Source organism: Camellia sinensis, chromosome 15 (genome assembly GCF_055761805.1).
Source record: "Camellia sinensis isolate YWXY chromosome 15, ASM5576180v1, whole genome shotgun sequence".
In the NCBI taxonomy this organism is placed as follows: Eukaryota; Viridiplantae; Streptophyta; class Magnoliopsida; order Ericales; family Theaceae; genus Camellia; species Camellia sinensis.
Window position 1 is genome coordinate 77,368,219 of NC_138975.1, and position 21,879 is coordinate 77,390,097.

The 21,879-nt window shown below is 35.5% G+C and overlaps 1 non-coding gene across 1 annotated transcript; it reads right to left on the reverse strand.

The window, feature by feature from the left end:
- Positions 1-337: 337 nt before the first annotated feature.
- LOC114321402 (conserved oligomeric Golgi complex subunit 2) lies at positions 338-20,082 on the reverse strand. The gene is made up of 12 exons (XR_014356986.1): positions 19,464-20,082; positions 15,736-15,949; positions 11,600-11,939; positions 10,117-10,278; positions 9,790-9,889; positions 9,413-9,628; positions 9,211-9,319; positions 6,247-6,441; positions 5,929-6,033; positions 1,270-1,395; positions 1,025-1,159; positions 338-804 (listed from the first exon to the last, which is right to left on the reverse strand). It is a non-coding gene; the product is annotated as a conserved oligomeric Golgi complex subunit 2 (transcript).
- Positions 20,083-21,879: the final 1,797 nt, after the last annotated feature.

Consider the following 21,879-nt stretch of genomic DNA (forward strand, 5'->3'; position numbering starts at 1 on the left):
TTTATTTTTTATTTTTAATAAAAAAAATTTAATATTTTAAGAAAAAATTAATTTTTTAAATACACCTAACCTAACTACACTTAAAAATATAACATCTATGAAAAAATATTTTAAAATTCAATACATTTTCATATTTTTTTTTTTGCATATATTGAATTTTTAAATATTTTTTTACAAATATTTTACTTTTTAAATATATTTAGATTATGTACATTTAGAAAGTAAAAAATTTATCGTTCAAAATAAAAAGTAAAAAATTTACTTAAAATATTAAAAAATAAAAATTTTAATTTTAAAAAAATCAATCAAAACCTGAATAATATTCTATCCATGAAGGTTTGTTGAAAGAATGCTTAACTATTCTCATTTTTATTATTATTCGCAACCAACTAAGAATTATCTAAAATATACAGAACTCTGTATTTCACCCTGTAAGATGAGCTACTGGAAAAGCACGTATCTCAACATGCAACTACTGAAAATAAAAATAAAATAAAAAAATAAAAAAACTGTTACACAACAAAAAAACACCTACAATAGAATAAAAATTGAGCGAAAAAAATAAAAAATGGTATTTCTATGTTACTATGCCCACTTGCTGGCCGCTGCCAAAATGCCTTCTTTCCCCCATTGCGCAAGGTAAACAGCAGCCAAATGCATCCTTGGTGGTGGTATGCTGAAAGCCAAAAACTAGAAACTAATTGTATTTTGACTGTCTGTTGGGGCAACACACTGCCACAAGGAACGGTATGCAGGAATTTTTGCCGCTTCAACCCCAAGCGCAGAGAGGTTGCGCCCATATTCCTGTTCAATAAAACGAATAGCCAAAATATAATCACAACAGTCTTGAAAATAAAATAAAATAAAAATTTTAAAAAAAAAAAAGCAGAAAATAAAATCACAACTGTGAAAAATCTTCCAATCAACCACCCATTGATGACTCCAAGACTTGAACACAAACACGAACAGGAATGTGCATCCACACACAGCCACACACTAAGATTTGTACGAGGATGAGGCTAACCTGAATATCAAGAAATAATTGCATACAGATCTTATCAGTATTGGACACATTATTTTCAGAGACATCAGAGCTTGCTCCACCTCGCCTTTGTGCACCCTGACGAATTCTCTGAAGTGAAGAGTCCGTTTTCTTTGCCTGGTCAACATGTTTGAAAGCTTTTAAATCAAGACTGTCTAAGATAAAAGATTGCTGACAAAAAAAAGTAGAAATCTCAGAAGAGTAGATATTGTGATCTTCATACTAACCAAACTAACAAGATCCGCAACTGATTCATGATAATGACCAGTTATCTCAAAAGCAGCACCATGTAAGAGTTCATCCCTAATATCCCTCATCAAATACGTGTTAGCTCGCTCTCCGTCCAAAAACGCCTGGAAACAGGGAGTGTTTCAACACATGTTTCAATATCTCAAAGTAATCAAGTTGATAAATATGGCCACACAAGTGCACACTATATAGAGGGTTAAGATATCCGGAAACGGAATAAAAATTTCTTTTCTATAGCAAAAAGTTTCCAAACAGGGGCTGAACATGCAAAAAATTAATTAAAAGGAAGATCATGAGCATGTGAATAAGGGTGCACACACTGCGAGGGCTATAAAAAAAATTACTACAGAACTTTTCATATGTTAATGAAAGGAAATCAATTGTTCAAAGAAGGGTGTCACGTCTGCAATGGGAACCCTTTTTGAAGAGTTTGTTTGTTAAAAACCAGACATGCGTAGTTTGGAAAACAACTTCAACTTAACTTCAATCAGATTTTTTCGGCAACCACGGATTACTTATCCTAAAAAAAATTGGGGCAAACTACACTGACCTCTACTGAAAATTGTCCAAATTACAGTTAACCTCAGTATGAAGAAACGAGACTCAGCTCACCAAATGGGTCTTAAACGTTCTCTATTAACGGGTAACATGAAATGGCAAAAATGTCCTTGGCCCTACGAACCCCACTGCCAACTCCTTTCTCACTCTCCCTCTTCAATCTCTCAGACATCACTCTGTCTCTCTTTCTCTCCATTAAAATCGCAAACTCATAGATCCTCGATTTTAAAATCACAATCTCTTTCACCAATCAGCTTTCTGCTACCACTATGACCGTGACTACTATACATAGGCACCCCCATAGATCCTTAATTTTCAATGTGTTTCAAAGAAATGACACTGACCATCATTTGAAACCTAAACAAAATCCCCAAAATTCTAGCAATTTGGTGACTTTAATGATCTGCATTGGTTTGCACTTTCACAACATCAATGGATACAAGACTAGACGTTAATCGCAACAAGAGTATGAGCATCGATGGCGAAGGTGTTGATCCGGTAGTGGCAGGTTTGTATGTGATGGTGGCCATGTCGGTGGGTGGGTGAGATATGATAGAGGTGGAGAAGAAAGAGAGGGACGGTGGTAGTTGTAATACCACGAGTATTAGATTCTAGTTTAACACACAAACACGGGTTCATCGACACAGTTCAAGATCATTGATGCATTAAACTATGTCTTGTTATTGTTATTACTGTTGTAGAAATTGGGGACGTTTTACTCTTAAATGGATTTTGATTGTTGATGGTTGAATCCCGGGACACAAACTTGAGGCATAGAAACCTCCACAATTTTCTGAATCTAACAGGTGCCACTGCACATGCAGTGGGTATTCCCGCACGTGCAGATCCATGCAATGAAGGTGGAGAATTCTGGGAGAATTTCCACAGGTGCGACCTTGGGCCCCACATGTGCGGCAGGCACATTCCGCATGTGTGGCTTTGGGTCCCGCACATGCAGCAAAATGTGTTTTCAACTTTGAAAATTGACCCATTTTCATCAAATTTGACCCCAAAACTCCTTTCTCTCTCATTTCTTTTAACTCGCCTCTCTGCACCAAATCTTCTCTTCCTTTCTACACTCCCCCAAAACTTCTATCCAAGGTTAGATTTCATCTAGTTAGGGCAAGATTTTGAGCATAGTTCTTGAGGCAAATTGAAGAACAAATCAAGGGCTTCCTAGCTACCAAAGAAATCTTGATTTTGGGCAACCTAGCGCTCTAGGGCTTTCTTCTCTTCTCAAGATAGAGGTAGGTTTCTAGCTTTGGTTCAATATATGTTTATTTGTTGATGTGTGGTAAGAATTTGTGTTAAAATGTCAAAGGTTTTTCTCATATGCATGAGGGAGGGTTTTCTTGAAAACAAAATTGTGTCCTATCTCTACAATTCTTCAATAAATATTTGAGTGGTAAAGTAATAATGAAGTTGGCAAGGGGGAAAGAAAAGCCCCAAATTTTCTAGGAAAAAAAACCCTATGTCTTTCTCATATTGGTTTCAAAAGGTGAAAAACTTAGAACTCTTAATTGTTTGTAAGTATGGGGTTAGATTTGATCTTATTATTCTCTAAATATTGAAATGATTGTAAAAATGTTGGTATTGAAGATTTTCTTTAGTTAAGAAAATCATATAACTTTGATTTGGATGCCTTGTCTTTAAATTGTGAGACTGCTATTGAATGTTAAAAAAAAAAAAATTAAGTTGAATGTTTGTGCAACGAGTTATTCTTGGGATTTATGGAGAAATTCATCTTGTTATTTATCTATTGATGATATTGAATTGGGGAATTATCTTTGGTTTGAATAATGAATCCGGGTAGTATGAATTTGAGAATTAAGGTGGCGAGAGTGTCCATGTGAAAGACTAAAAACCCGCGCGAGAATAGGTACTACGTGCCTCTGGCTAGCAACCGGTTAAATGGGGGAGTTTTGGTGGTTACTAGTTGAGTACCACTGGCAGAGACTAGCCTAGGATTCATTATGTATATGTTGATGGTTGAATTCAATGAAGATAATTGGTTGTGTTGAATTTCGAGAATGTTGTGTATGTTCAATTATGTTGTGTGTGCTAAACTCTCATTGAAACTATTATATGTATGACTTGCATCATGATCATGTTCAATATTTATGCATATTGCTCTAGTATAAAAATCTCTACTAGACTTTGGTTCACCCTTTGTAGACAAACTTTTCAGATTCAGATGGCATGCCACTATCTCGTTCATGACTTGAAGAGTCGTTGAGCTAGTGTAACCCTTGTTTTTGTGATTTTTGTGCAATCGGCTCAGGCCCTTTTGATGTAATTAATTTAGTATATACTTTCGAACACTTAATTGATGGAGGGAATACCCTCTTATTTTGTGTAAAGCCATAGGGCAGTTGACTTCTTTTGATGGTGTAGTTGATGTAGGATACATGTTCCATATTCATGTTATGTAGGAACATGAATATGGTGGCATGTGTACCTTTTCGTATCCTTTTATTGTGGGTGTGATAATGTATGAATTCGGAGCGCGAAACTCTTAGACTTCCATCGTGTAATTATCGACTTATCCTTCTTTCTTCCATTTCAATTTATGTTCTTATTTCTTGTATGCTTAAATGTCCAATCTTTGTCTATAATTTCAGGGTGTGACAGTGGGTTTGGCACTGGTGGTGCCATGGAGATAGCTATCGAGGTGGTGGAGCTGTTGAATGGTTGGGTGTGGTGCTGTGGCAGTGATGGAGGCAAAAGTAGTGGTGTTGTGTGGTAGTGGTGAGAGAAAAATGAGAGAATATAATGATATCCTATTTTTAAGGTGACGGTTTAGACAACTTAAAAATGGGTATCGAATTGTACCCACATGGATAATCAAGGGTAAATTGGGTATTTTATTGTTAAAAATAATGATTTCATCATTTTCCATCCATATGCTTAACAGCAAGGGGTAAAGTGTTGAGTGAATTTAAAAGAGGAGGCCAGTGTCATTTTCTCATATTAATGGGGTCAACTGTAATATAAGTAATTGACATTGTCCACAAATCTCACAAATCTGTAATTGTCAGAGAGAGTATCAATTTTGAAAAAGAAAAGTTTGATTTAAATTTGACAGCAAGATCCATTATGAATAAAATGAAGGAATTAATACAGTAATTATTTCTCTTGAAAGTTGTCTAAACCATCAACTAGTTCGCCCATATTTTGTACCCTCCATCACAGCTGTGTATCATGTGTTTCTTAGCACGATGAATCAAAATAAACAAATATGTGAGACATTATATATTTATGCCTTGGAACTATTATCCAAGTCAAGCAGCGCACTCCAAACTCTAGGCACTTGTCCACTTAACATAGTAATAAACAGCTTTTACTTCACAAAACCAAAAGGTGCTGGCCATTATCCAGTATCAGTATCATAAAATCCTACCCTCTAGACCATGACTCCAATAGCTATTAGCCCCGTTTGGTAACACTTACACTTCAACTTATTCAGCTTATTTTCTAAAAAACATAAACTACTGGTGTTTGGTTGCAATTTTAAAAAATAACTTATTTGGCCAAAAAAGTGAGCTTTTTTAAGCTACAACTCCTTGTTTTTTTAAACTAATGGCCCTGATTATAACTTTTGAAGGCATTCTGGATATTTTTACACAACCAAAAAGCTATGTGATAGCTTACTTATCCATACAGGTTCAACTTTTTAACAGATTATCAAAAGTTGTACTAAACAGATTTATTACTTATTTTAATTCTTTTAAGCTAATGATCTAAAAAGCTAGCTTATGGGTGATACCAAATGGGACCATTGTATAAGGGCATGACACCACAGTAATTGTATCCAAATTAAAGTGCCATGCTTCTATAACCAAGTAAATCACTTTATAATAAAACATTACAGAAGTCTGATATCAAGGTTGCATCATTTAAATTACAACAGTGCAGCTGACGGGAAGCAAAATGATGCTTTCCGATGGAAGGATCCATGCATTTGTAGAAAAATAAATGGTAACATCATTTGCCATTGAACCAGAGGCATCCACACAAATAAATCTTACATTCAAAACTGAGAAAAAAGCGATATAAAATATACAACGCAGACTACTTACCTTTAAAGGATGTAGTACACCTGACACGTATGGTGAATGCCTAACAGGAAGAGGCTTATTAGTCATCCTGTAAGTCGCAGTTATTCCCTTCAACTGTTTCAAGGCCTAAAATATTTTTGAACAAAATATATTAAAGACAAATTAGGGTGCAGAAACATGGATGATCAATGACAACTTTGGAAGAACCCAAGTAGAATTGCCAGGTCTTCACAGCATTCCCACATTTAACAAAAAGAATCAGATCTTCATAGCATGCCTCCATATATTTTTCATTGCATAATAATTAAAACAGAACCTTCTACAAAGTATGTAGCTTACCTCAACAGACTTCTTAACTACTGCTTCTATTATTGAATTCATCACAATAAGATCCTTTAGAGATTTTGCACCCTGTAAAATGCTTTGCTCTACAAGCTCAAGTACTTCAGTGGAGCATGAACTTAGAAGCCCAATTACATGTCGCAAGAAATCACTGCAAATCTCTGCTACTAGACAATTTAAATCATGAATTATCTGCAACACATGAAATCCATTAACATGCAGCTAAGCATAATTATCTACCGAATATGGCATCAATTAGGCTGCCAACATTTCTCGTCACAAAGATGCGTAAGACTTTTAAATAAGGCAGCAAATAAAATGGGGCTTGTCAAAGTATGCAAAAATAAGAGCTCTTATAGAACACCATAATCCAGGAGACAGTAAAAAATAAAATAAAATAATTGCATAAAATCTGGACATAAAAGTCAATGGAAATGAAAGTCGAGACAAGGATTTATGCCAATTATAACCCAATTAATCATAATTGTGTGGCTCAACCTAAGGCAAGCTTTTATTTGTGTGAATAAAATTAACAATAGTATTGTTGCCGAGAGGAGTAGATGGATCCATACTAACACTAGCACAAAACTGGGAAATATAAAGGTAACACCAAAATGCCATTAATTTGCATCCGCGACCTTGCAGCTCACAATATGGCAGTCAGGTTTAATTAGCAACAAGCAATGCCTATGAGGCAGCCGCATGTACAGGAATATTGAAGCACAGGACGTGATATAATATAAGGTGATTACAGTTGATTACCAAAAGGCAAACAGGGGTTTGACCATAACAAGAACACCTAAGGCAACGAGTAAAGACTAGTTGAAACACAGAATGCAATATAAGGTGACTACTACTTGTTCGCAAACAGAAATCAAGGGTTTGATCACCAAGAAACTATCACTACAAGGATACAACTGAGTATATTTAAAGTGTAATTGGACTAAAAAGCTAAAGATCAACTAACAAACTCAGAAGAGGCTATCATCTCAGAGAGAGAGAGAGCTCTTTTTGTACGTCCATCGTTGGCGGAGTTTACGTGATTGGATGGTGGATCATAAGATCCTAAAGAAAAAAGAAAAGAAAAATTCATAATAATTACATCATGAATTAAATTTTTTTAGTAGACACAGAATGAGCCTAAATTACACACACACACACACACACACACACACACACACACACAAAGCAGAAAATATTATGGAAAAAAATAAACCAAATAAATATAAACATTATATAATACAGACCTTGATGTAAAAGTTTTACATTTCATGAAAAAAAAATTAGAGGTGGAGAAGAAGAGCTTTGTAATAGATTTTTTATGCTTTTTTTTGGGGTACATTTACATTGGAGGTCAATGGCACAAAAGAAAAGGTGAAAAATAAATAAACAGAGCTTGATTTAGAAATAGATTGACAATAGAGAGAAATAAAAGAAAAATAGACCTTTATACACAGTAAAAAAAAATCTGAGGTAATTGCATTTGGAAGTAGCAATAAATTAAACAAAGAACAACAAAGAAAAAACGAATTTTGTAAAAAAAAAGAAAAAATATTTTGATTCGTGAAAAGGAAAAAGGTAAAGAGCCGGAAAAGGCGTCAAACAAGAGGTTTGTCGTTAATGTACAATTGTGAAGAAAAAGAAGAAAAGCAAATATAAACATGAAAATGATACTCTAAGAAATCGAAGGGGGGGGGGAAAAAAAAAAAAAAAAAAAAGAAAAGAAAAGAGAGAATTAAAAAAAAAATTAAATAGATCTAAGGCTATTTGATTAAATGGATAAAACAAAAAAAAGGCAGAGGAAAAGCAATGAAATGAAAGGTTATGCAAGATTATGGAATGAGAGAGAGAGAGAGAGAGGAGTAGGTTAGAGAGGGAGATGGAGATGATTGGATTGTATCCATGTTCCTTTAGCTCTTTAGTTTCCCGGATCGCAGTGACGTATGAATGCCAATTGCCCTAATTTGTTTTTGAGTCTATTTGATTTAACTTCACTTAATTTTTATTTTGTTTGGACCTAGTTTAAAATGAGTATTTAGGCCACAAACAAAAATAACAAAAAGCCAACAAAGTAAACAAGACAAGGCCTAAAAAATGGATAAGGTAAGAACAGGGCCCAAATTGGAATTGCAAGATCCATAATATCCAGCCACCAAAATTGTGTGATCCTACTGTGAGGCGAAGTCCCACATTGCCTAAGTACTAAAGTAATGTTAAGCATATAAGCGTGAGGGCACCCTCACCTCAATAGCTAGCTTTTGGGATTAAGTTCCACCCAATACCATGTAACACCTACCTCCAAGGGATTTTCTACACAATCAAAAATTATTTTTCTAAAACCGATCGTAACAGTTTGGGATTGTAACAACCATATAAAGAACATATAATCATATGCATCACGGCCCCTCGTATATTTCCATTTGTAGGCCACATCATCACATCATCAGGCTGAAGCAATAAGATAATTTGCTAGGTTCAGCTTTGACATATGCTTATCACAATCATATCCTGAAAACAAATGAACAGTCACTTCTGCCACATGCTTTCTCTGGAACTGGAAGATACATCCTTTGACTGTCTACCAAGGTTACTAGATAGTCTAGTATTTTCCAAGACCTTATCATGTTACTTTATTTGTTAGAATAGATTAGGTGCAAGTCATGAAGTATATCTCTAATTTTGTGCCAGCATAGAAGTAACTTTTTCTACTATAGCTGAAGAATTTTCATTTGCATGATTCACAGTTTGAATACCAAAAAGATATTGATCTCATGAATATTTTTGCATCAAATGGTCTTCAGTCCTAAAATGATTTGCCAATAACAAATAATATCAACCAACAAAACAATATTGTCATTGGCAAAATGTCTACAGAGAAAAATCAGGAAAGAAGAAGACCACGAATAAGCTCATTCCAACGGAAGAAAGTATATTATGGTAAAATCTAGAAACAATACATACATAAACAAAATCATCTGGAACAGCAGAAATAGCCCATTCAGAACCAGGATTGGAACCTTCATTACCAGCTTTGCGAGCAGCCAATCCAGATGACAACCAATTGGAGTACCTATAAGCATAATGTAGTCACATATTTCAACATGTCAGCAAATTAGACCAACACATGGAAAATGCAACTGCAAAGTTCCAAATACAAACTCACCGAGAAAGAAGCTGTAAAGACAAGCGAAAGAACTTGTCAGAGAAAGAAAGAACAACAACATCTTCTCTCCAGCACGACTTCAAGCATTCCAAAAGAGTAACACTTGGTTTTAATGTTAAATCTTGAGAATTTCTTCTCTCTGAGTGTGAGGTTTGAATTGGGACAAGGCTAGCACCTGCAAGTGCAGAATCTAAAGCCCCAGCTATTTCCTGGAACCTTAGGTAAATTTAAATTATATCAGTCAGTCAGTCATGTCTTTCCTCTTTCCTCCTTTCTTCTTTCCTTTGGGGGGAGTAGAGGAGTACAATTGCAGCGCTAAATTGTAATTTACACAGTTTTGATATTAACAAGAACCATCAAAGAACAGCGTTGAGTACCTCAATGAGAAATAGACTCCAACATTCCACTGCTTCATGAACTCAACGTAGACAGCCTCAGCTCGAAATTTGGCAACAGCAGATCTGGATGGGCAATAGCCTTACATGACAAATGGATGTTATAAACAGGAATTAACAACATATAAGCACAAAACAAGGTGATCATTAGCAGTCGAAAATGTAAATACAGACAGTACAGAAGTAAGTCTTGCAACTATCTTCTAAATCCAGACTCAAAAAAAAATAGAAAAAAAAAAAAAAAATGAAGAAGAAGAAGAAGAAGAAGAAGAAGAAGAAGAAAACAAAAGAAAAGAAAAAAAACTCTACCTTCTAAATGAGCCAAGAAATCTAGGCTTGATTTGTAATTTTTCAGAAATTCTGTAGGTCTTCCAGGTGAAAAGGCCCATGGTCTTCCCCTTTGGATTGCTGAGAGAACCTCTATAAGGATTGAATTGGAAAGGAAGCTAAAAACATGTAAACCTGAATTTTCTGCATACATCAAACAGTACAACAATTTCATAAATATGGGGGGAAAAAACTAGCAAATTAACATTAAGGCAAATGTAAGAGCATCCCATTTGTCATTTCAGAATATGCTGCAGAAATCCAATTTTCTTTATATGGATTGGATCTATCATCCAAATGAAGGGAAGATTAAGAAAGAAAATGATGAATGAAGAAGAAAAAGAATGAATGGACAGAGAAAGGGTTTTGCTCATTGGTGTAATTATCAAATCCATCAAATAAATAGGGAACAAAAGGAAAATTTGGAAGAACATAAAGCCATCCATGCTTTATTTACAAAAGATCTAGGGCAGTCAAGATGCAACACAAAATGGCCAGATGACAAAGCAAGAAGCTATTAAAATAGAAACCAGTTTATTAAAAGCGTAGGCAGCTCACTGAAGCACCAACTGTTAATTTGGTTTAAGAGAAACCTTAGGACTCGAAAAGTGTCGGGTTGTAATGTATGTTTTGGAGTTTAATCCTTTCTAGTCGCATGTAAACAAAAAAATAATAATAATAAGTGAAATCAATGCTTGTAATTGTAATAAACAAACATTTAAAAAAAAAAATGTACAAGTCTTGCACGTTAAGCTTAAGCCTAAAGCGCACACTTCATGTGCCTTTATGGGGCTTGTTTTACATTGGTTGGCTTGAGATGTTCCAAAGCGCACTGACTGCGCCTTGGTCCTAGGCACGCCTTTAATAACACAAATAAAAACTAGGGTAAATTACAAATACATCCCCTGAAGTTTACTTAAAATATGAATTGTCCCTTATGGTCTTAGAAATTACAAATACCCCATTATCAAAAATTTTTATTTAACAGGATTGACAAAAAAAAAATGAAATTCTTAACTATTCTCTTATACAATAATAAAATTACATAAATTGTTAATTTAAATATAATTTTGACATTATTAAAAACTATTAATTGACTTAACAATTTATTAATAAAATGAGTCATTTGTTATGCAATTAGAAACTTGAAGGGACGGGATGTAATTTCCATGACCACAGGAGGCAATTCGTATTTTAAGAAAACCTCAACAAGTGTATGTGTAATTTACCCTAGAAAATATGATTCTCTGATAAAGGATCCGTTATAAATGTAAGCCTTGGAGCAAAACAAATATCGGTGATTAAACCAACAAAGATTCATATATCAAGAGACACTACTCAAAAGAAAAGCATGATAACGTCATTAGTTTGTGTTTGCATGAAAGAAAAGTATCACCTTTAATAGAAGGTTCAAATAGAATGCAATAGTTGAAGTGCATGTTATGTTGTTTGCATTATTGCATACCTGTAGAGGAAATTTCAAGTAAAAATTTGCAATCTTTCTCTATATATTGCTTGATTTGCTTATAATCCTCTTCAAGTTCATCTCCTGATGCCCCCCCACCAACCACCCCCGATGAACTGTGTGGAATAATTTTCTGAATCAATGGTGCCACAACAGTTGAGCGAAAAATTTCTTCAGCACTCCTGGTGTTATCAATAGCTGCATATGCCCGTAAACAATTGAATATGACATTTGCATCCCTGTGTTCCAGTCTATCTACAAAACAGTGCCCCAAGCTAGCATCCAATAATAGGCTAGCATTTTGTATCCTCTTCTCCATGTTCTCAATAAAAGGCAAGTTCTGTACTGCCATAATATAGAAAAGGAAAATGTGTAAATTATTAATACAACCATTCACAGGTCATTGATTCTTCACATCAGGCAATGTCAACTCAATGCATGCACAAAACCAGCTCAAGCACAAATGAATAAAATAAATAATTATCTATGCCAAAAAAGGAATTGATGAACCACAATTCAAGCCATACTACATTCCCAAATTGGACATGCAATGTTTCACTCCAATTAGCCAGTCTGATTGGAAAAGTATTATCTCAACCATTAAGCATTAGTGGCATACAACAAATCAAATTTGTTTCCATTGCCCCCTACAAAAAGAGACACAAGTTTCCAAAAACAAAATAGTTGCTTTCGAGGAGTGTAGATTACCACCAAAGCAAAGTTGTACAAATTGCCAGCATGGTGAAATAGACAGACAAGCTGAAAACAAACCAGCCCTTAGGGATGTAAGAAAAACCGAAAAAACTGACCAAACCGATTGAACCAGACCAAACCGGCTATATTGTGTCTGTTTTTTAACAAGAATCAGTTTGTGCAGTTTTTAAATTTGATTTTTTTCGGTTTTCGATTTGGTATCGGTTTAAGCACATTGTGCACCGATCCAAACCGAAACCAGCCGCTTCAACATATATTTTATTTATAATATATATATATATAATCTAATAATATAATGATATTAATAAGTATAATAAATTATTAACCTTAATTAATTAACCTTAGCATCTTTATAACCTAAGTTTGTAAACTCTTCTTATATATAATCTTAACTCTAACTCATTATTCTTAAAACCTTAGTATTTTTAAACTTTTTTTTGTTTTTATTTTTGTTAATTTAGGAATTGAAAAGTATGCATTAAATGGATGGATTGGATATGTTTGAAATGGCAAACAAATAACTAATTTAATGTTTTTATATAGATTAGTGGTTATATTTAAAAGTGACTTAAGTTTGAAAAATCCTAAACCGATTAAACCACACCAAACCGAACCGTTTCAATCAGTTCGGTTTGGTACGGTTTAATGGGAGAAGCGGCATGTATCAGTGTTCAAAATAATAAATCAAACATTATGGGTTCTGTGTAATTTTTTACCTAAAACCGACCATACCGAACCGATTGCATCCCTACCAGCCCTTCTATCACCAAAAAAATGGTTTTTGGTTGACAATACCAAGATCACCATAAATAGAAAACCTGTTTCATGACTGGAAAGAAAATTAAGATGGGAATTGTAATACAATATCATTGAAAATACACAGATGACCTAAGAAGTACGGACACTTCTAAAAAGGTGGCGTATCCATGTCGTGTCCGTGTCGGACACTGACACTCATCAGACACTCTCCCGACACGTGTCCGACACTCATCCAAATGTGTCTTGATTTTTTATAAAGAATTTAAAACTTGGACACTCTTCGGACACTTGAAGGACATGCGTGTTCATCGACTAGACACACGAAACTAATTATAAGTTTGAACAAAATAACTTAGAATAAGATGATAAAGGAAAAATAACGTTAATTTATAGAAATTAGTGTTATAATGTATTTATTTATTGTCTTAGAATGACATGTTCATATATATGACATATAATAAATATATAAAATTATATATTTTGTCCGTGTCCCCCACGTGTCGTGTCCTACATTTTTCAAAAATTGCCGTGTCTGCGTGTCCGTGTCGTATCCGTGTCGTGTCACGTGTCCATGTCCATGCTTCTTTGCAGATGACAAACAAAGTCGAGTCTAGAGGAAACAAAAACAAATGAACTCCTTGATCTTGAAACTTCTTAGCTCTTGTATACGAAATTCAACAATTTTCACATTTTTTTTTTGACCCCCAAATAGCTCTCGGAAATTTTATTTTGCAAGGAAAAACCCTGCTTCTGGGTTTCAGGCAAGTAATAACTGGATTAACATGTGACTGACAATCAATCCAAGAGCACCTACCAAGAAAGATGAAATAAAATAACGATGATGATGATAATCCAAAACCAAACCAAATGCAAACCTTTAAATTTTTACTTTCTGAAACATTTACATACAATCTTTAATGTTGTTAAGTTCACTGATTGTTTTCTATTGTCCCAAATATAAGTCTGCAATTGACTTTTATTGTCTTAGTTTGGCATCAATGTTAAGTTTTAGTTCAGTTTGTAACCAAGGGTTTAAACTTTGGATGGAACAGAGTACTAATTACCAATTGACTTTCAACCATTAGACAATAATTTATAGGATCTTTAGGTAAGAGACTGTGGAGCATAACTTACACGCAGGAGTACATGTTAAAAAGTAGATGTGCAACACTTTCAGTTTATAAACCTCACAGGGTCAGCCTTGACTTTCTGGGGGCCTAAGGCGAACTTAGAAGATGGGCCCTTGGCTCTCATACATATTTTAAAATATATATATATATTGATAAAATAGTATCAATCTTCAATTTATTTTTATTTTTTACCTGTATCTTCTATAAATTTGTTGCATATGTTACACATAATTATTGACATAAATTTCGAACATTTTCAATTGTTAACACTATAATTTATTCACACTTTTTCCTGACGTAGTAAATTAAGTTGTAAAATTTGATTAACTTCAACTTTAAAAAATTTATTTCTGAAGCAATTGTAATTCATATAGTCAAACAATATTCTATAAATAATTCATACATTTGGCAAACAACCATCCATTATTTTTAAATAATTCACCAATCCAATTGTTTGTCTAAACCTTCATTTCTAAACTACTAATACTATAATGTAGTGTTTGGTTCACTAAAATGAAATTGGATTGAATGAAATAGCCGTTCCTTAGTCTCTTTATAAAACTATTACTATTTCCTCACGATGGTGAACGATGATTTCGTTTATAATCTTTTTAGTAAACCAAACGTGAAAATAGACATTATGATAGAATGATTACTCTATTCAACTTTATTTTAATAACCCAAACATAACTTAAGACCAAAATAATTAAACAAAACTTAAGATTGGAATTATTTCGGGGTCTTATTTTTTAGACAGAATTTGGGGGCCCAAGGCAGCGGCTTTGCCCGCCTTACCTCAGAGCCGGCCCTGCTCACAGTGATGCAAATTCTAGGATCTTCTCTGAAAGTTGGTTAATATGGTTCTCATACTTTTTAAGAAAACATTGTTTCAGCCATTTGCATCCTTTCCTATTTCAATTCCCACAAGGGATGTCAGAAGTGCATACAATGGATTGCGTGTGAACTACATCACATATAATTTCTCTCCTTGCTTGCTAGATCCACATTCTTTTCTGCAGAATGACTACTTCCATCCCTGATAAAGCTAATGTCTCAACTTCTTAGACCATCATGGACGAAAAAATGACTCATTGATGTAGCACACTGTAGGGGAAAAAAGAGATGAACAAAGGAGAAGAGAGATGAAGAGAACAATGGCCACAACACAAACAAGCATAGCCTATTCAATATCTCATTAAATCAAAAATTCTGCTCACATCAACCTGGTAAGGCTCCTGAACAACACCAGATAGTGGACTTTGAAATATTCTTGATTCAGTATAAGTTTCAGTTCCAAGATGAAACAGTCATAAAGAGTAAAGACTTACAGATGGATGACTCATGAGTCACAGAAACAGAAGGTATTAAATACATATAGAGAACTATATCGTCAACAAAGATAGTTTAACGACATTATTGCCACATAAAAGATTGAACAAATGTAATAAATGGGATAAGATTGCTGCTGCAACTATTATAACACAAATGTGAGAAAGCTAATGGGGTAGGCATGAGTGCAAGAGCAAGATAGACCTGTGCGTGAGTGATGTAGAACTTAAACCGATTCATTTCGCTGGCAATTCTATCCAAAAAGCATGCTTTGAGTCTCCCTAATATTTGTTTCATTTTCAGTGTGTTGTACGGAGAATCCGTTGCTTAAGTGATCCAGATCCTTCTCTGCAAAATTTACATCGCCATTAGACCAATCAGCAGGCACACTAGGCAGCTCCTTTATCAGTTTCTCAACCTGCATTTTAAAATAGATATATAAAGTCACCACAATACAATGTAAATAAACTAATGGATTCCTAGAATAACTAAAATTTGAAGCATAAAGCTTGCAAATGCAATTTTTTTTTTTTTTTTTTTTTTTGGGGGGGGGGGGGGGGGTCCAGGGGATGTATTCCCCTTTGTGTAATGAATTTAATTTTACCACGAAAAAAAATTTAGCGAGAGAGAAGGATCTTCTTATTGATATGAAACCGTAGGTTGAAAAAATAAAAATAAATTAAAAAAATTAAAACCTTGAATTTTGAATATTAGAAATTGTTGGAATAGTGTACTAATCATTGACCACTCGATCGATACAAATTTTGAAGCAAGGGTATTTCGGTATTTCTGCACTCGTTTCTCGTTTCCTTAATTTTTGTGTATTTTTATAGTTGAGGGGGAGACAACTATGATATCTTTGTATCTTGTAATTTTCTGATCATAGTAAAACTATAGTAGCTGTGGACATAACCCTAGTTTTAGGATGAACCACGTGTGGGTAAGAGAGGTTAGAGGTTGTCAGTTATGGACTTGTGGGAAGATGGAGAGCATTTCTGATGGAGAATACAAGAAGTTCAAGGAAGGTTAAATTCAAAGAAGTGGTAATATTTAGACATTGGCATGATTTCGAAGAAAAGCTGATAGAATTCATATATAATTATATTTCTAGTATTATTATAGTCCTATTTTATAGTTTCTAGGATTTTTAGGTCAACGGTATTTTGGTAATTTTAATATTTGTTGACATGGGTTTGTGGGTCGTCCATGGGTTGTCTTGTGGGTCAAGTTATTTAATTAGTTTTTATTTATACTTCTTATTTGGTTTTAGATAGGTTCTGGAAGTCAAAATATTAGTAGTTTCCTATTTTGGAGTTTTAGTTGGAAAAGGAAGTCTCTAAGTTTATATAAAGTCATGTAACACTTCTAATTCAATAGAGTTGATATTTTATAGAATTTTTAGAGCTTTGAAGCCTCTTTTGGGTTTGTGTGATCCAACCCCAACTTTAAGTGTGATGCCTATAGGATTCTAGGAATGATTCCTAGATCCATCTTCTTCTTCTCCTTCTTCTTCTTTCTTTCTTACTTTCTTTCTTTCTTTCCGAAATTTCAGTGTTTTCACAGCCCCAAAACTGCCCCGAACAGCGCTGTCCTACATCAATTTCAATGGCTCGAGATCACCGGAGATGAAGAGTAGAAGACCCAGGCAAGTTCAAAGTTAGAGAGGGTGGCAATAAGAGACCTTGAACACTTAGGGTTTATGTGTTGTGATAGATGTGGTGTTGTGTGATGATGTGAGCTGCTGCATATGCGATATGTTAGATAAACTCCATAGTATTGGAGCCCAAGCAACATGTTGGATAGGTGGTGAGCTCTCCTCAACTCGACAAAGAGCTGATACCATCCCTCCTGCCATCTGTAGCTAGCAGGTATGATATTTTTGGGCAACATATCATGCAGGCAGAGGCATGGGTGTAAGGTCAACATCGCCTCCCTCCAAACCTGGTCAAGGTAGAGTTGTCTTGAGAGGAAGACAACCAAGGAAAAACTTGATGATTCCATAGTCTTAGCGTCCAATCCACAATCCTCCAATAATCCCAAGCGGGGGTGCCTAGGCCCTACTACTAGCCTAGGCAATCAAGTGCTGAAGTAGAATGAGTGCACATTAAGGTGGTCCAAGAGCCTAGCCTTAGGCCGCCAAGTAAGCATATGTAGGGCAAGGACCCAAACGTGCACATAGGTGAGCCAAACTGCCATGTGAACATAAGTGAGCCAAACTGCCATGTGAACATGGGTGAGCCAAGGGCCCAAAAGAGAGCGTAGGTAAGTTCGAGGGCCTAACTCATTTATCTTGAAGCGCTCCATACTTGGCGGTGTACATGCCCCCGCTTAGGCTAGGCATGTAATCCCAATTGATCATGGTGCCTTGGAAGCTATAAAGCACCGACACGTCCCCAGGCCCTACGTACGAGTGTCGGACACGTGTCGGACACGGACACGAACCCGCGATGGACGTGCAGTAGACACGTGTCCAACACTCTCTCTAATGTGTCCCCTTTTTTTTTTTGAAATTTCCCAGTCGGACACACCATGGACACTTCGGGACACTTTTCGGACACGCGTGAGTGGATCAAAGAAGCCCTAACTGTTGGAGAGGAGACAAAGAAAGAGAGAAAGAGATCGAGGGAGGAGAGGAGACAGAGACAGAGAAAGAGAGAGAGATCGAGGGACAACAAGGAGCCTAACCTGTTCAGATCAATCGAAGAAGCTGAGGTATGATTCTTCATCTTCTCTCTTCTTCTTCTCCTTCTTCTCTTCGTCTCTGTCTCCATCTTCTCTGTTCTTCTTTTTCTCTTCATTTTCTTCCTCCTCTCCTCCCTTTCGTCTCTGCCTTTTCCGACTCTCTCTCTCACAGCGTTTTTTATTTCACTCTCTCTCCTCTATTGTTTCTCTTTTTCTTGATTCCCGTTTCTCTCTCCCTCTCTTTTTTTTTTTCTTTTTCTTTTTTTTTTTATCCTTATTTTTTGTTAAACCTAAAATTCATAGAATAAATTATTTTTATTTTAAAAACTTATTTTTTATTAAAAAATTTAAAAAATGTGTTTATTAATTTTATTATTATTGTAATTGTATAAGAATTAATAATTTTCTTTTTATTTTAGACATATAATAAATAAATAAAATTATATATATTAAACGTGTCCCCAGCGTGTCGTATCACTCATTTTTTGAAAAATTGCGTGTCCGTGTCGTGTCTACGTCCGTGCATCACAGCTTGGAAGTTTGCAACATGGGGGTGTAATGGCGATGATGTGATGCCCGAAGGACTCGTCATGTGTCGGGCATGATAAAATACCACGTAAATCATTGTAACCTATGTGTGCGCTTGATTTTCCATTACTTGTTCAAGTTCTTATTTGTATTTTGTGTCTCAACGATCCAAGTTAGGTGTATCATTCAATTCCTAACAGAAATTACCTTCGCAATTAGTACCCCTGAAAATAACACCTTCAACTCAAACAAATGTTAGTGTTGCTGACTTAACATTTAGGTTTCGGCATCACAAAGCTTGCACTGTCTTTTCGCACTTAGGCACACGACGTGCCATTGGTAAAAATGATTCTACTACGGTGCCACAAATTCGCAAGCTGAACAAACTTGAATTCTGTTTTCCGATTTTTGAGGACATAACATAACTATCAAATCCTAAGAACCCCCCTCCCCCAATTCTAATTTGGTAATTTTCCTACTTTGGCTCTGCAAACAAAACAGGACTTGAATTCTATTATTCATTTCAGAATCTAATATACAAAACTTCAACCTAAATGCAAGTTTAAGTCAATTGTGTATTAGGCTCACATATTTTCAACAGAGACAAGAAAATCCATTTTCTTCAAATATATATATATATATATATATATAGTTTTATCACTACATTTTCTCAAGAACCAAACGGAAAGTAATGTGAAATGAATACATACATACATACATACCTTAGACACAACATGAAACGTATCAAGCAACAACTCCAAGACCTCCCTGGCGGCGGAGGCCTCAGCTCGCTGCCGCAAACCAGTCTGCAGAGCGAGGAGCGAGGCCTCGACGGCGGAGCAGAAGACGAGGATCTTCTCGCGAATCTCGGAGAGGGGGGCGCGCATTCGGACGACGGCGGCGTCAACGTCGACGAGCTTGGTACTGAGGTTGACGAAATCGCCGTAGTCGCGGTTGATGAGGTCGACGAGCTCGTGTTTGAGAGAGGAGAGATGTGAATGGAGCTCGGATCGGAGGGTTTCGAAGGGGACGAAGGTCCTGAGATCGGCGATGTAGGACTCGGAGTCGAAGTTGGGTTGGAGGAAGGAGGATTGCTTGAACCATACCGGGTGGGAGTCGACTGGGTCTCCGAAGAGGTCGGCGGTGGGGCGAGGCGGCCCCGGAGATTGTAGATCCGCCATTGTTATTGTTCGTTTGGATGTAATAATTTTATAAATGTAAAATGTGGAATTTGGATTGTTTACAGATTTGGTTACGGAATGGACATTAGAGAATAGGGAAATTTTGGGTGCGTTTGGTTTGTCTTTTAGAGTAATTTTTGAGATAAATAGTACGAAATTTTGTTTGGTTTGTTATTTTTTTATAAATGATTTTAGAAAATTGTTTTGGGAGAGAGAGTTTTTAAAAAAATGATTGATTTGATGTATATGAGAGAGAATGATTTTGGAAAGTAGGTAACCAAATAAAATTTTGAGATTTTTTTTGAAAAATTTTGTTTGATTCGATTACTCTTGAAAATTTGTTTGTGGAGAATTTTTTCCAAAAATTTTTCTGAAAAACAAACCAAACAAGGTCTCTATTTCCACACACCAAAGTTTCCTTACTCCACACACTTAATGAATTTTTTCAAAATTATAATTTTATCTTTTAACAAAATTACCATCTCACCCACCGCCATCTCACCTACACATCTCACAATTTCTCCATACACATCTCACCCACCACCATCTCACCAACTACTTCACCGCTAGCCATCGCCTTCCATGCCCAAACCTCAACCATACAAAGCGGGGAACAACACCAGATTGTATAACTTCTTCAATCGATGGACTTCATTCTGAAAATAAAATTTGAACAATTAATCTTCCAAAAGTTGAATAGAAGACATATAGCCCCATGTATCAAAACATGATCATATACCTACTGAAAGCAATTTATGGAATTGTGTTTACAAAAGTTGCATTGAAGGGTGTATATTAGATGTCCAATCTCCATTGCCAGTGGAGAAAAGACACATGAAGTTTTATCAATGGGCACAAGCAGATAAAGAATTCTTGAGACTGTTGAGCAAGAACAAGCAAGAGGAAGGCTCATCATCATCATCATCACCATCTTCTTCTTCTCTTTTTGGCTATGCAAGGCCACTCAAAAATCTCCATGAGAGCTATGCTTAGAAACAGAGATATCTCAGAAGTTACACCTTTAGTACCAAGAAACAAACTACTACAGCTAAGACAAAGAAGTGGCTTAGTGCAAAGAAGAACTACTTGATCAAACCCAACAATGATCCAAAGGTCAAGAAAGTTTCTGAGAATGGGTCATGTTCTTTCATTGATGCTTTGCTCAAGTTCGTGTTCCTGTTTATGGCTAAAGTTGATATTCATGAAAATTAAGATTTTTTGAGTGAGAAATGATGGAATGAGAGGATGTGCACAGAGAAGGTGAGGGTATATTTAAAATGTGAAGTGTGTGGACTGAGATAAAGAAATAAAAATCAAATTACTAAATGTGTGGATTGAGAAAAGATGTACACAGAGATAATTTAGTATGTGGAAATAGAATTTCCCTAGAGAATAGTGTGTGTGCGCACGCGCGCGAGAGAGAGATAAGACTTGGAGTTTTTAGGACCGTTTAAAAATCCGTTTAAATCGGTAATTCGGACCAAATCAGATTGAATCGTACGATTTGGTTCAGTTTTATTAAGAACCGGTTTGGTTTTGGTTCAAAAAATATTGAGAACCATAAAACGGTTCGATTAATGAATTTTATGAAAAAATCACGGTTCGAACCAACCCGAACCAAATTAAATTTTAAAATATATATAGATATATATATATATATATGTGTGTATGATATTTAATAAACATCAATTCATAAATTCACCACACTCACGCCATTCTTGAGAGAGAACTCGAAGGGTCTGACCATTTCTTGGCCTTCAAATTCGTCTCCTCGATTCCATCTTCGTCTCTTCATTTCTCTCACACTCTCCTCTTATTTGAATATTACATACTAGTCATGCCATCAACCATCTCTATCTCTCTCAATCTCATCACAACACTACCTTCCACCATTGTTACTGTTAGGACCTCCAAATCTGGCCAACTATCTCCTTTAGTATATGATCTTGCCACCAAC